This window comes from Camellia sinensis, chromosome 2 (genome assembly GCF_055761805.1).
Source record: "Camellia sinensis isolate YWXY chromosome 2, ASM5576180v1, whole genome shotgun sequence".
In the NCBI taxonomy this organism is placed as follows: domain Eukaryota; kingdom Viridiplantae; phylum Streptophyta; class Magnoliopsida; order Ericales; family Theaceae; genus Camellia; species Camellia sinensis.
In genome coordinates, this window is record NC_138962.1 from 68,503,709 (window position 1) to 68,516,429 (window position 12,721).

Here is a 12,721-nt window from a genome sequence, read left to right on the forward strand (position 1 = left end):
TAGGCTACAACATGTTGGACCAGAGCTAAGTTAAGCTAGAAAAACATGCTAACATGTGAAGCTAACTAGGCATGCAAACAAACCACAAGGAGGGGAGGCTAACCCCTCTAAATTTGGGCTTCAAAATGGGTTTTTTGCCACTAAAAAACCTCTGAAATTCAGTGGTTAAAAAGCCCAAAAAACTTAGTTTGAAAGTGATGAATAAAGGTACAAAAGCTTTACAAATTAATAAGCAGGAAGGGTGAACCATTCCCTAACTAAAAAAAGGGCTCAAACCAGCACTTTTAGGCCACAAAAACAGAGTTTTTCTTAGTTCAAAACCAGCCCCAAAATAGTAAGAAAAGATGGTAAAACAAGCTTGCAAAACAAAGTAAACAAGGCAAGTAAACTACCTCTTGAAGCAAAGGACAATTCTAGGCACAAAACCAAGCTTAAACCACCTTCAAGATCTCCAAAAAGACCCCAAGTAACCTCAACTCAAAGGTAAGAGGGTTTCATTTAGGATGTGTATGCAAAAGTGTAGAGAAAATAAGCAATTAGGCACAAAATTGTAAGAGAGAGAGAGAGATTTTTGCTCTAAATTTTTTAACCCTAAAAAATGGGGGTGGAACCCCCCTATATATAGAAAACAATTCTTGAGCTTAGAAACATCCTACCATACACGTCTAGGGAGATGCAACTCAATGTGCTAACAACTGGTACAACTGTCAACAAATATCTGGAAAAAGGGACTTGTGGCTGACAAGCCACACCAATGGCCGACAACCAAGGGCCATGGCCGACAGCCTTTGGTGGTGGCCAACAGGTCACCACAAGTTCCAGGTACCAAGTTTTGATCCAAAACAAGGCACAGAAAGGACAAGGTCTAAAGGCTCAAAGACAAGGCGTTCCGCCGAGGACTTCGGGCACTCAAAACGAACACATGCAACCATAATCATCAAATGCACAAGTGATGACGTCCAAGTCTTGAGGACCGTCAAAAGTGGGGTGTCTACAAGTAGTCGCCAGTTCTAACCAATAAGAAATATACAACTTTGAAGCAACTTCCAAGTCTTCCACTAAGCATTAATATCAATTGAAGGAACAAGAATTGCAGCAACAAGAAAAAAATAAAAAAATAAACCAACCATTTCAAGCATGAAGAACAATAAGAGAGTGAAAACCGAACCAATGTAAATAAGATCGAGATAAGATAGTGAAGCATTAAGGAACTGTTGCTTTCAATGTCAAGACCGTGATAAGATCGAGATGCAAGATACTCTGTCCCAAATTTAGCTGTTCCCTTGATTATAGATTTAGGGTCCTTATCGCTCACCTGAAGAGCCTTCTCTATTACTTTCACTAAGGCAAGAGTTCCATCTTCATTTTCCTCACTGGTCTCTGATAACCCAGAGATATTTCAAATATTCGAAATATTAGAAACATTAATTACATTTACCATGTTCCTGTCCTATGTAGAAAAAACACCAAAAAGGTAAGTTTGGGTTATGTATGATTTTATCCGTCTTACCTACAGAAAAACAAGAAATAAATAAACAAATAAGAGGGAAAGTTTTTCATCAAGTAAATTAATGGACACGGAAAACAAGTAGAAAAATAAATAATCACCTGGTAAAGATTTTCCCTCTGCCTTTTGGAGAGTGTTTTCTAATCTAACAACTAAAATGGCCATATCAATAAGGCAGGGACAATCAATATAAATAATTTTATTGTAAACAACATTTATCACCGGATAATCCTTACTGATCTGGGAAAGGGATATATTAAAAGAAACAAACAGCTAAATAATTTGAGGTATGAAGTGGGTTTTTGTGCAAGTTCTTTCTTCACAACCTGGAAGAACAAAATTACCATAATGGCGAAAATAGGTGCATCAATATCCTATTGTTGGAAAATCATAAAAATACAATATAACTTTAACAATCAAAATCAATTGCCATTGCATATTCTCAAGGCTATGGTAAAAGATGCATCAATCTCCTCTTGTTGAAAAACCTGACCTCAAAGTTCAAAATTGCAGTTAACAAAAGTAAAATAAACGGTTCATAATAATCCATTATAAAATACAAAGCCCATATGTTCACAGGACCCTTTTTTTAATTTGAAAGCATCTTTGCAAATAAAAATTGAGCAAAAAATTTGAAACAACGTATTCATACTCAAAGTAAATTCTCATTCTTAGACCTACTATGGTACCAAAAAATGACCTATCCTCTACAAATACTCTTGAAAATAAGAAGGAAAGAAAAGAAATCTAAAAGAGGAGAATCAATATTCAAAAATAAAATGACAAATAGAATAATTCCAAGAGGGAGGAGACATTCTAGTCCCCTACTTATTTAGCTTAGCTAATTCAGATGCATCTGATGGCAACCTAAACTATTTTGCATGAGATAATTTCAAACTATGTCATCTTTTGGTACAATTTAGAAGAAATTTAGTCTTTTATTCAAAAACATTATTGCCAAGTTTGAATAGATCATGCATGACCAAGGAAGCACGGGTGCGGGTACGAGTACGGTACGGGTACGAGTGCGGGTACGCCGATTCGGCAAAACTCGAAAAAAGTACGATACGGGTACGGCTACGGTACGCCGATATTTTTTTATTTTTTTTTAAATATAATTTTGATTAAAGGATCCAACCTACAAATTAAAATTAAATATCAAAACTAAAAAAAGAACTACTCATTTTCCTATAATTTAAAACCATTAAGCGTTAAAAATAATATTTGTGAAATCTCTCACTTTGATATGTTATGCACTGTGAATTTGTGATCATAATTTATTTTTAAAATCTTTCTTTTTGCTCATCAATTTGCTATTTTTATAGGGTGAGACCAAAGAAATAACAGGAGACCAAAGAAAGATTTAAAGTTAATTACCAACAATAAAGGAAAAAAATTCTCAATTGGTGCAAGTTGTCAATTGCAATTTGCATAATACATAAAATTGCATCATTCCCAACAACTACTAATCAACTAATACAGTATCAATTTTTAATGTTTTGTGCATAAACTTTAAAAATTTGTTATGATTAAAGATTTTATAAAGAAATTCTAGGAGGATCTAAAGCAAAAGCATAATGCATAGTCATACACAGAACTACCCTTTATAGGCCTTGTTATTTTTTTTTGTTCAAATTGCTTTTTAAAAACATTAAAATCATTTGTTGATATGCTTCTACAATTTATACAGACAAACAGGACAACAGAGAAACATCAAAATTACTGATCTGCAAGGGCACCAAAAAAAATAATAATAATAATAATTGCTAATTTGCAAGGGCAGAAAAAAAAAAAAAAAAAAAAAAAAAAAAAAAAAAAAAAAAAAAAAATTGGCCTTGGCGTACCCACGCCGTACCCATGGCGTACCCATGCCATACCCGTGGCGTACCCATGCCGTACCCGAATAAGCCAAACGTACCGGACCCTCTTTTGCCGTACCCGGTACGCGTACCGCCGTACCGGTACGCGTACCCGCACCCGGTAAGTACCCGGTACTCGTACGGCACTATTTTTGGAGTACCCGTGCTTCATAGTGCATGACTCTACCATTGCTTCTCTTAATTATTTCCAAAAAAAAAAAAAACTCATTACTACTACAAACAATGATACCAAAAGAGCAAACAAAGTTACCTTCCAGTTCAAAATCTTCTACGTATCCACCTTGAAGGAATGAAAATCGTGCTTCTTCCAACTGGTCTCTTTATTCCATTGGAAATAAAGTCAACAAATTATGAAATTCCATCACATAAGCTCCTGGCCATTGACTTCGTTTGAGGAATAAAATCATAAACAAAGAAAAAGAAAAAATAATATGTTAAGCAAGGATACTGATGAAATACAGTAATTGTACAGAATCAAATGCTTTAAGCATGAATTTTGGACAAACACTCCCTTCCCACACTATTAATTTATTGTTTTGAGCCTCTAATCTAATCCCCAAGTTTTACTCCACTTCCTTATTTCCATTCATCAGTACAAAACATGGAAACAACTTCTCCACATGTGGAAGGCTACATACATCTAACCCTTCGCAGACCACAGTGGTGGGATCCTTGTGCACTAAGTTGCCATTTATATATCAAAGTGTTAATGGACTTTGCACCAAAATATATTGCTACACATCAACTTCTCCACATTCAAGTTGCAAATGTGTATCGAGATCCTCTGCATTACATCATCTAATAGTTTTAAAATGATAATAGTAATAATAAAATATTTATAAAATTTTAAAAAAAAATGAGAAAAAAAGTCAATAGTTGTAATGATTTTTTCTTAATTTGAAATAATGATAACTTGATATGACTATTTTAGAACCACTGGGTGATGTAATAGAGATCATCCATCACAACTACGTAGTGGAGAAGATTTGGATCCGCTAAATGCAAACTTGTATGGGATAATGGGACTCCCTTCAGGTAAATAAAAAAATAGGCAGAAACAAATTAATAATTACATAGATATTTCTCTGATAAGTCATTTCATAGATTTGTGGAACAAAGAAGTATCTAGGATAAAGATTTCTCACAAATTTGAGGCATCCAATCAGATTAAGGGGTTGTTTGGAATGACGTAAATATGTGTACTTTTTTCTCTTTTTACGAAAAGATGTGCAGAAAAGTAGAGAAGTGATGTGATGGAAAAAAGATAAAAAGATAGATTATTTTTGGGTTGCCAAACTTGGCCTAAATTTGTGAAACATGATAGGTGAATTGAACTAAAATATCAAAATAGACATATTATAGATGATGTGAGTTTCAGCTTTGCAAGATGCTTATAGAAGAAAAAAAAATCAAATACATATCAGAACATGTGGTGGAATACTGACAATGCTTGGAAGCAAATTCTTTTTTGCACAGTGCCTTTTGCAGAAAAAACTAGACTAATAGAAAAGCCATGAGGCCAAATTGATTATAACAAAATGCTAATAGATGGTTTGAAAGACTGAACTGGTTAAGATGGAGTTAAGAACCATTAACTAATAATTTGACTTATGAATAGGGGAATTTTCTGGCAATACCTACTGAAAGCTATCATGGCTTCAAAAGGGGTAATAATAGGAGATAAGGGTGTGTTTGGTTTGTATTTTGAGATAAATTTTCAAAAAAAATTTTAGGAAGAGGGTTTAGAATTTTTTTTAGATTGTTTGGTTGTATATTTTGAAAATAATTTTAGAGTTTGAGAGTTCGGGATGATTTGATATTTTGTTGTAGTTGAGTAAATGTGTATGAAAGAAAAAGTGATTGAAAAGGAGAGAGGAGAGAGAAAAAGTGATTGATTAATGTGTAATAGAGAGAAAAGTAATTTTAAAATTTTTTTTGAGAAAATTTGTAACCAAACGTATTTTTGGAAATTTTCTTCCAAAAACATGTTTCAAAACACAAACCAAACACACCCCAGAACTCTTTGCTATCCAAAAGAGCAGTTTGTGCACAAGAAACATAAACAAAGACGTCACACTGCAGTGTTAGTATATGTATTATATGTTAGTGCATATATATATTAGCTGTAAAACACCAACTAGCTTTAATAATGTTGTCTTCTTAGTGTATACTTTCCCCTTTCGGTGACCACTTTCCCTTTAGGCCATGATGTTGTTTTGTATAGTGTGTATACCACTTAGGCCATTTTCTCCTATATAAAGGAGACCGTGTATAACATTCAATATATCAATAACATCTCATTTATTCACTTGCTCTCTCTCTTTCTGTATATATAAACTCTTACATGGTATCAGAGCTAGGTTAAGAACCTAGTATTTTCGTTCCACCGGTGGGCGGCAATCTCGCCTTGGCCGCCCGCCGGACAAACCCAAATTTCCCTAATTTCTTCTTCAATGGCAGATTCTTCAACAACACTTCACCACCAGAAGCAGCACCAACTACTCCACTGTCAAGCCACCACCGCTGCAACTCCATAACCGGGCCATCGTCACCGATAGCCTCACTCACCTTGGCTGCTTCATGTTCTTCTCAGGCCGAACCTTACACTAATCCAACACCCCAAACCGATATCATCTCTCTCTCTCTCCCTAAACTGTTATTCTCTCTCATACAATGGATTCCGGCGGCGACAGTCCGACGGAAAACACATTCTGGAACCCTCGCCGGAGCTCCAACACCCAGAGATCCCATTGAACTCCATAATCTCCAGCAATAGATTCTCCTCTTGGTTCAGTTGTTCTTCACCTCTGAAACTCTCTCAAACAGTGCGTTGCACACTACCCCAGGAATGATGATCACTCCCCCGGGCCCCATGCACATGCACCTCGAGAGACCGATGTAGTGGTGTTGTGCTTCTTTTTCTTTTATTATTAAAAACTCAGTTGGTGAGCCCCTTTCACACCCATGTTTCCCACTACCCACATACCCACCCACATACCCACCACACTTTTTTAATATTTCCACCTTTTCGTTTTGTTTTTATTTTTTTTTATTCATCAACCCACCTGGGCATGTCTCATCCGAGTGCTTATTTTATTTTCTTTTCTTATCTCTCTTTTTGAACATTACAACACAGCACCAGCACATTAGTTTTCCATAATCAACTCCCAGCATCACTCCATTTTCCAGTTCAGCTTTCACCCCAAAAACAACCACAAAAAAAAAAAAAACACAAAACACAAAACACAAAAAAAAAAAAAAAAAAAAAACTTCTAAATCCTTATTCAAAGCAGCCTCTTTTTGCTCTTGAGGCTGTGATCATTGCCGATAAGAACACTGAAAAGTCCAAAATCCACCTCTAGCACACTCTTTCACACCTTTATGCAAACCCATCTGTAGCACAATCTTTCACCCCATTATAATATATTATCATACGCCATACCACCCCACCTGGGTGCAGTGTGAATTGTTTAAGTATTCAACTACTCAGAGATTTTCTCTCTTTCTCACTTTAAACCCTCTCTTTTCTTTTCTTTTTATTTTAATATTGGCATCCACTACATTTTGTCATCATTGTCTGGCCACCCACCGAATTGCCCATGACCATCTAATATATATATATATAATATAATATACTATAATAGATTGTATTCTTCATCACCATACTCATCCTTTCATCAACCCCTTGTTTTATTCATATCAGGGATTCACCCCGCTCACCATTCTACATCAAAAAAAAAATAAAAAAAAAATACCAACATACAAAAATATTTTGCTCCACTTTATCAATCCCTTTGTTTCAACCTCAAATAGGTTTCTATCTTCACACCTATTTGAGTTTGAGGGGGGGTTATACATATATTATGGTGAGCATGGTTACACACCATGCGAATCACTCAAGCTGGTGAGCATGGTTGTACACCATGGGAACCACTCAAGCCACCCCATGGCGCACTCCCTAAGTCGCCTCCTTGGTGCACCACCACAATCTTCTACATCGGTCCGGCATGACCCCGTAAACTGTCCCGACATTGATTCCAGTCAGCTTCTACAACGGTCCGGCATGACCCCGTAAACTGTCCTGACATTGATTCCGGTCAGCTTCTACAACGGTCCGGCATGACCCCATAAACTATCCCGACATTGATTCCGGTCAGCTTCTACAACGGTCCGGCATGACCCCATAAACTGTCCCGACATTGATTCCAGTTAGTTTCTACATCGGTCCGGCATGACCTCGTAAACTGTCCAGCCATTATCTGCTACAACGGTCCGACACGACCATACAGTGTCTTCTCCAACGGTGTGACACGACCATACCGTGTCTTCAACAACGATTTGACACAACCATACAGTGTCTCCTATCCACTTTTATTTGTCAGTTTATTTTCTTGTTTTGTTACTCTCTCCAAACTCAAGTTGGTTAGTACCTATCCTCCTTGAATTTGAGGGGGGCTATTAGTATATGTATTATATGTTAGTGCATATATATATTAGCTGTAAAACACCAATTAGCTTTAATAATGTTGTCTTCTTAGTGTATACTTTCCCCTTTCGGTGACCACTTTCCCTTTAGGCCATGATGTTGTTTTGTATAGTGTATATACCACTTAGGCCATTTTCTCCTATATAAAGGAGACCGTGTATAACATTCAATATATCAATAACATCTCATTTATTCACTTGCTCTCTCTCTTTCTGTATACATAAACTCTTACATGCAGAAAGAAGAAAGTTTGTTATAGAATTTTGTATGATAATCTCTAGTGAAAATAGAAAATCATCTGCTTGCATATATCAAAGTTTACTTCCGGAAAGTTGGCAAGTTTAGTAGGGTTCGGTTTTCCCATAACAAGAGAACATTAGAGACTAACTCACCCGACCCAACTGGGGAAAAACCAAAGTGTTCAAAGTGGCTCCAAGAGCAAAAGATGAAACTGCAGCAATGGAAATGAACTGAGGCAAGCTAGGATCAATTATTCCAGAGGCCGCACCTCTAGTGGATAGCACAGCAGCAAGTGGAAAGATGATGGAGGGGTTAAGTAAGGATGAGCCTTCATTTTTTATGGGTGCTCTTAGTAACAGTGATTCTCGGCCATCTGTGTGGTTTGTCAGGCACATAGGCTCTACTGGATAGAAGTTGGGGGATTTTCGAATAAACTTCGAGGGACCCACATCTGTGTAAACATTTGATGGAGCTACTAGAGCAATGGCTCTCCTTCTTGCGCAGGAAAATCAACTGTTTCAGTAACAAATCTGTGAGTGCGTGCCGTCCCAGATGGAGTCTCCACCTATAGAGAGGAAATGTAGAGAATTAAGTATAAAAAAAAGAATACAGGTTGTATACTTCTGAGATACGGAACGTTGCCAAAGGTATCATTTATGGGTCCTACCTTTAAGGAAACCCATCTCTTTGCTTAAAGCATCCACAATGAACGTGTTAGTGATTGTATTAATATCAGTGGCCAAATTTTAGCTAGCTACAGTAACATTTAGATCTCACAATGGAAGTGTTAAGTAGTGTGTTAGTGGGTTTTGTTAATGTCAGTTGCTAACTTCTTTGTTAACTATGGCTAGCGTTTTAGCTAGCGAGAGAGAATGGGAAGAGGGAGAGGGGGACGTGGAAAAGTGCCTTGGGGTCATCCGACCAGATGTCCGACTGGTCATCCCCCCAGACGTCTTGACCCTTCACAAAATAAAAATAAAAATAAAAATAAAAATTGCCTTTGACCAATTGATCCGCCGGATGTCCTATCCAACTTTGCTGCCTTCGTTCTTTGCATCGTAACACATATTATTTATATATATATAATACACACACATTTAACACATTATTTATATATATAATACACATATTATTTATACTATTTTATTTATTATTTATATATATATATATATATATATAAATACACTTAGCACACATCTTAACACACACCTTAACACATCCATTGCACCATCACTCACTCTCTAAAATTAACAAACTCTTAACACACCTTAACACATATTTTTTGGCCCCACTTTTATCACTTTTTGTCATATAACACACATTTTAACAAATAATTTTAGCTATTCCATTGTGGATGCTCTTATATAAGAAACTACACCAGTAAAATTTGTCAAAAGAGAGAAGCTAACAAATATTTTGATACATGGACTTTCTTCATACAAAAGAACAAATTTGATTGCTAAATAATCAAAGATTATAAGAAATCATTTACAATAAACCCATTTTTTTAATGCATGAATCTTGTGATAGTTTGTGCAAGGTAGAGAAAGATCTAATAAATGTTTAAAATTGATAAGTACATGCTTAAATATAATAAAATCAGCAAAAATGTACCACAATAGAGTGAACTGCAACAAGGGAGCTTTGCTTCTTTATTTGCAGGAGTCTTAGCCCCTTTTTCCATGCAGGTACCTCCATGCTGCGTTCAGCACTAGGGAATCCTTAGAAAACGTGAATATCTCAGGATCAATGCTATACATAAACATACACTTGTACAAAAACGATGAAGTAAAAAAAGGGGAAGTGCAAAAAATTAAATGTTCCCCATTGTAATTGTTTTACAGATCACTAGTAGTTTGAACATTGATCATGTATTAATGGAATGCCAATGTGTGACCTTTAACAAAAATAAGAGAATTGAATCCAGAACAGTTCATTATCAACTGAACTGAAGCACCACAACGTTGAATCCAGAACAGTTCACTATTGTAAATAAATTTCAGCTTATTGCATCACACACAGACACATAAGTTCACTGGTTAAAATTTGGCCTACTAATCTTGAGGTTGTGGGTTTAAATTTGAGGGTGGTTACTTTGTGCAAATTATGCCAAAGGTTAGGTTCGCGTTAAAACTCATCCTACTAACCTTGAGGTTGTAGTTCGAATTTGAGGACAGACACTTTGTAAAAATTATACCAAATGATAGGTTTATACACAATCTATCCCTCCCAGACCCCATTCTAATGGGAACTACACTAGACTTACTTTTTTTTAATCACACGGACATATCTGACATTAAAAGCATTTCCTAGTTACATTGTCGACCAATATGTGCTACTTGGAAAGGTTAAGTTGCTTTTCTCATAAGAATACACAAAGAGCTATAAACAAATTTAAAGAAAATCTAAAGTAGAATGTATATTATGGATGATACTACCTTTGAAAGATTAGTAGATTACTAATATGATGGAAAATATCTAGATAAAACATTGGTGCATCTACCAATGATAAAACAAGACAAGTTACAAAACATGAATAAAACGTGTCTTCCCAATTGGACAATCCGATTCCTTTCATAAATAATTAATACTATAAAAGCAACCAATATTCAATTGATATGCATTTCCATATGGAATACATAAATCCATAATACCATATGTACATACAAAATCTCTTATAATTCTGTAGAAAATAAAAACTAAATAAAAAATTAAAATTTCTTATAATTCCAAATTCAAAATCTCTTATAATTCCATATAGAATGCATTTCCAATTGTTTTGATCATTTAGTTAAATCAAAACTAAATAAAAAATTTCACTAGGGCTCACTATTGCTTAAAATTTCACTAAATATATAGAAGCATAATCTGTAACAATAAGATCACTACAACTCTTCTATAATTCTGTTGATTATTAAAAAAGCTTTAAAAAAAATTAAATAATAAGGGTAGAGTTGTAAAAATTTTACACCTATGATAAAGCTATAAAAAAAAATACCTAAAAAATAAAGTGTATTGCATAGATTTGAGCCACATCAAAGTTTAGGATGTGGTCGACTGACTTTCTTCCTTCTGATATTTCTATATCTAATTTGTAGGTCATTGGGGCTTCCCTTATTCAATTTTAGTTATGGAACAAGCATGAAGGATAATAGCCATGTTGAACAAGCATGAAGGATATGACAGGATCGTTTCAAATCAAATATCAAAACCATTCACAGGATTTCACAGGATTGATTTCAATAACCAAATCGACATTGCACTATCAGATTAGCTTAAGAGAGAGAAAGAGACAGTGGAGCTCACCGATCTGAATCGTTGAGATAAACTTCGATTTCGATTTCAAGAGAGAACTTCAAAATGGTTGAATCACCAATCTGAAATGATCTGAACTTCGATTTCAAGAGAGAACTTCGAACTTCGAAATGATCTGAATCACCAATCTGAAATGATCTAAACTTCAATTTCGAGACAGAACTTCGAACTTCGAAATGATTTGAATCACCGATCTGTTTCCCTAAGACCGATCTGAATCTATGAATCTAATTAGGGTTTAGACAGTAGAGAGAGACAGAGAGAGAGTGGAGCTCACCGATCTGAATCAATTTTGAGATGGACTTCGATTTTGAGACAATGGAGCTCTAATGAACTTCGATTTTGAGATAGTGGAGTTCGAAATGGCTCTGAGATATTAATGGGGTTTAGAGCATCCCAGCGTTTACTTAAATTTTATCCTAAAATATTATTAAAAAATTCATTCCCTATTTTAGGAATCACTTTTTCATTTATTTTCCTCATCAAACTCCCTATTCTTTCTCTATTCTATTAAAGTAATCTTTTCATTTGCTTTTAAATTTGAATATTTTTTTAATTATAAAATAATGAATGAGAAAAATAATATTTTCTGGTATATTGAGTAGAGGTAGAAGAATATTTTATGAAGGAAGAAGAATATACACCACAACAATATATTGAAGGAATACATAGTGTGTATTCGAAATAACCACTGTATTTTCAATCACCACAGTGTGTATCCTTAGCCACTAAATCACCACTGAATTGAACATAGTGTGTATCCTCTACTCAATATATTGAAGGAAGAAGAATACCAGAAAATGTCTAACCTTCTCAAATGAAGAATACCAGAACACAGTGTGAAGAATACCAGAAGAAGAATACCGCTGAATTAAACAGAGGTCATTGGGCCGAACGTTCGGCCGATCAACCCCCTGGATATCCAGCCCTTGTCTAGGTTGTTGTGTTCACGCCTTAAACGAAATAAAATATGAATTTATCAAATATGAGGGAGCTACAGTGACTCCCTACAAATAAGGAGTCACTGTAGCAATCCTAAATTTAAGGGATCATATAAGAGATCTGATGAGGTTAGATTTTTGAAGAATCAACCCCTTATGATAGCAAAAAGCTATTTTAAGGCATCTGCTGGGGATGCTCTTAGACAGCAGAGAGAGAGAAGAGAGAGAGAGATTTGGAGAGATTCAAAATGAGGATGTAAAGAAGGAGAGAGGGAGCGCCTGAGAGATAACCTATTTAAAACGTCTTCTATTGATGAAACGGCGTCGTTTTACTTAAAAAAAATGCGACGTT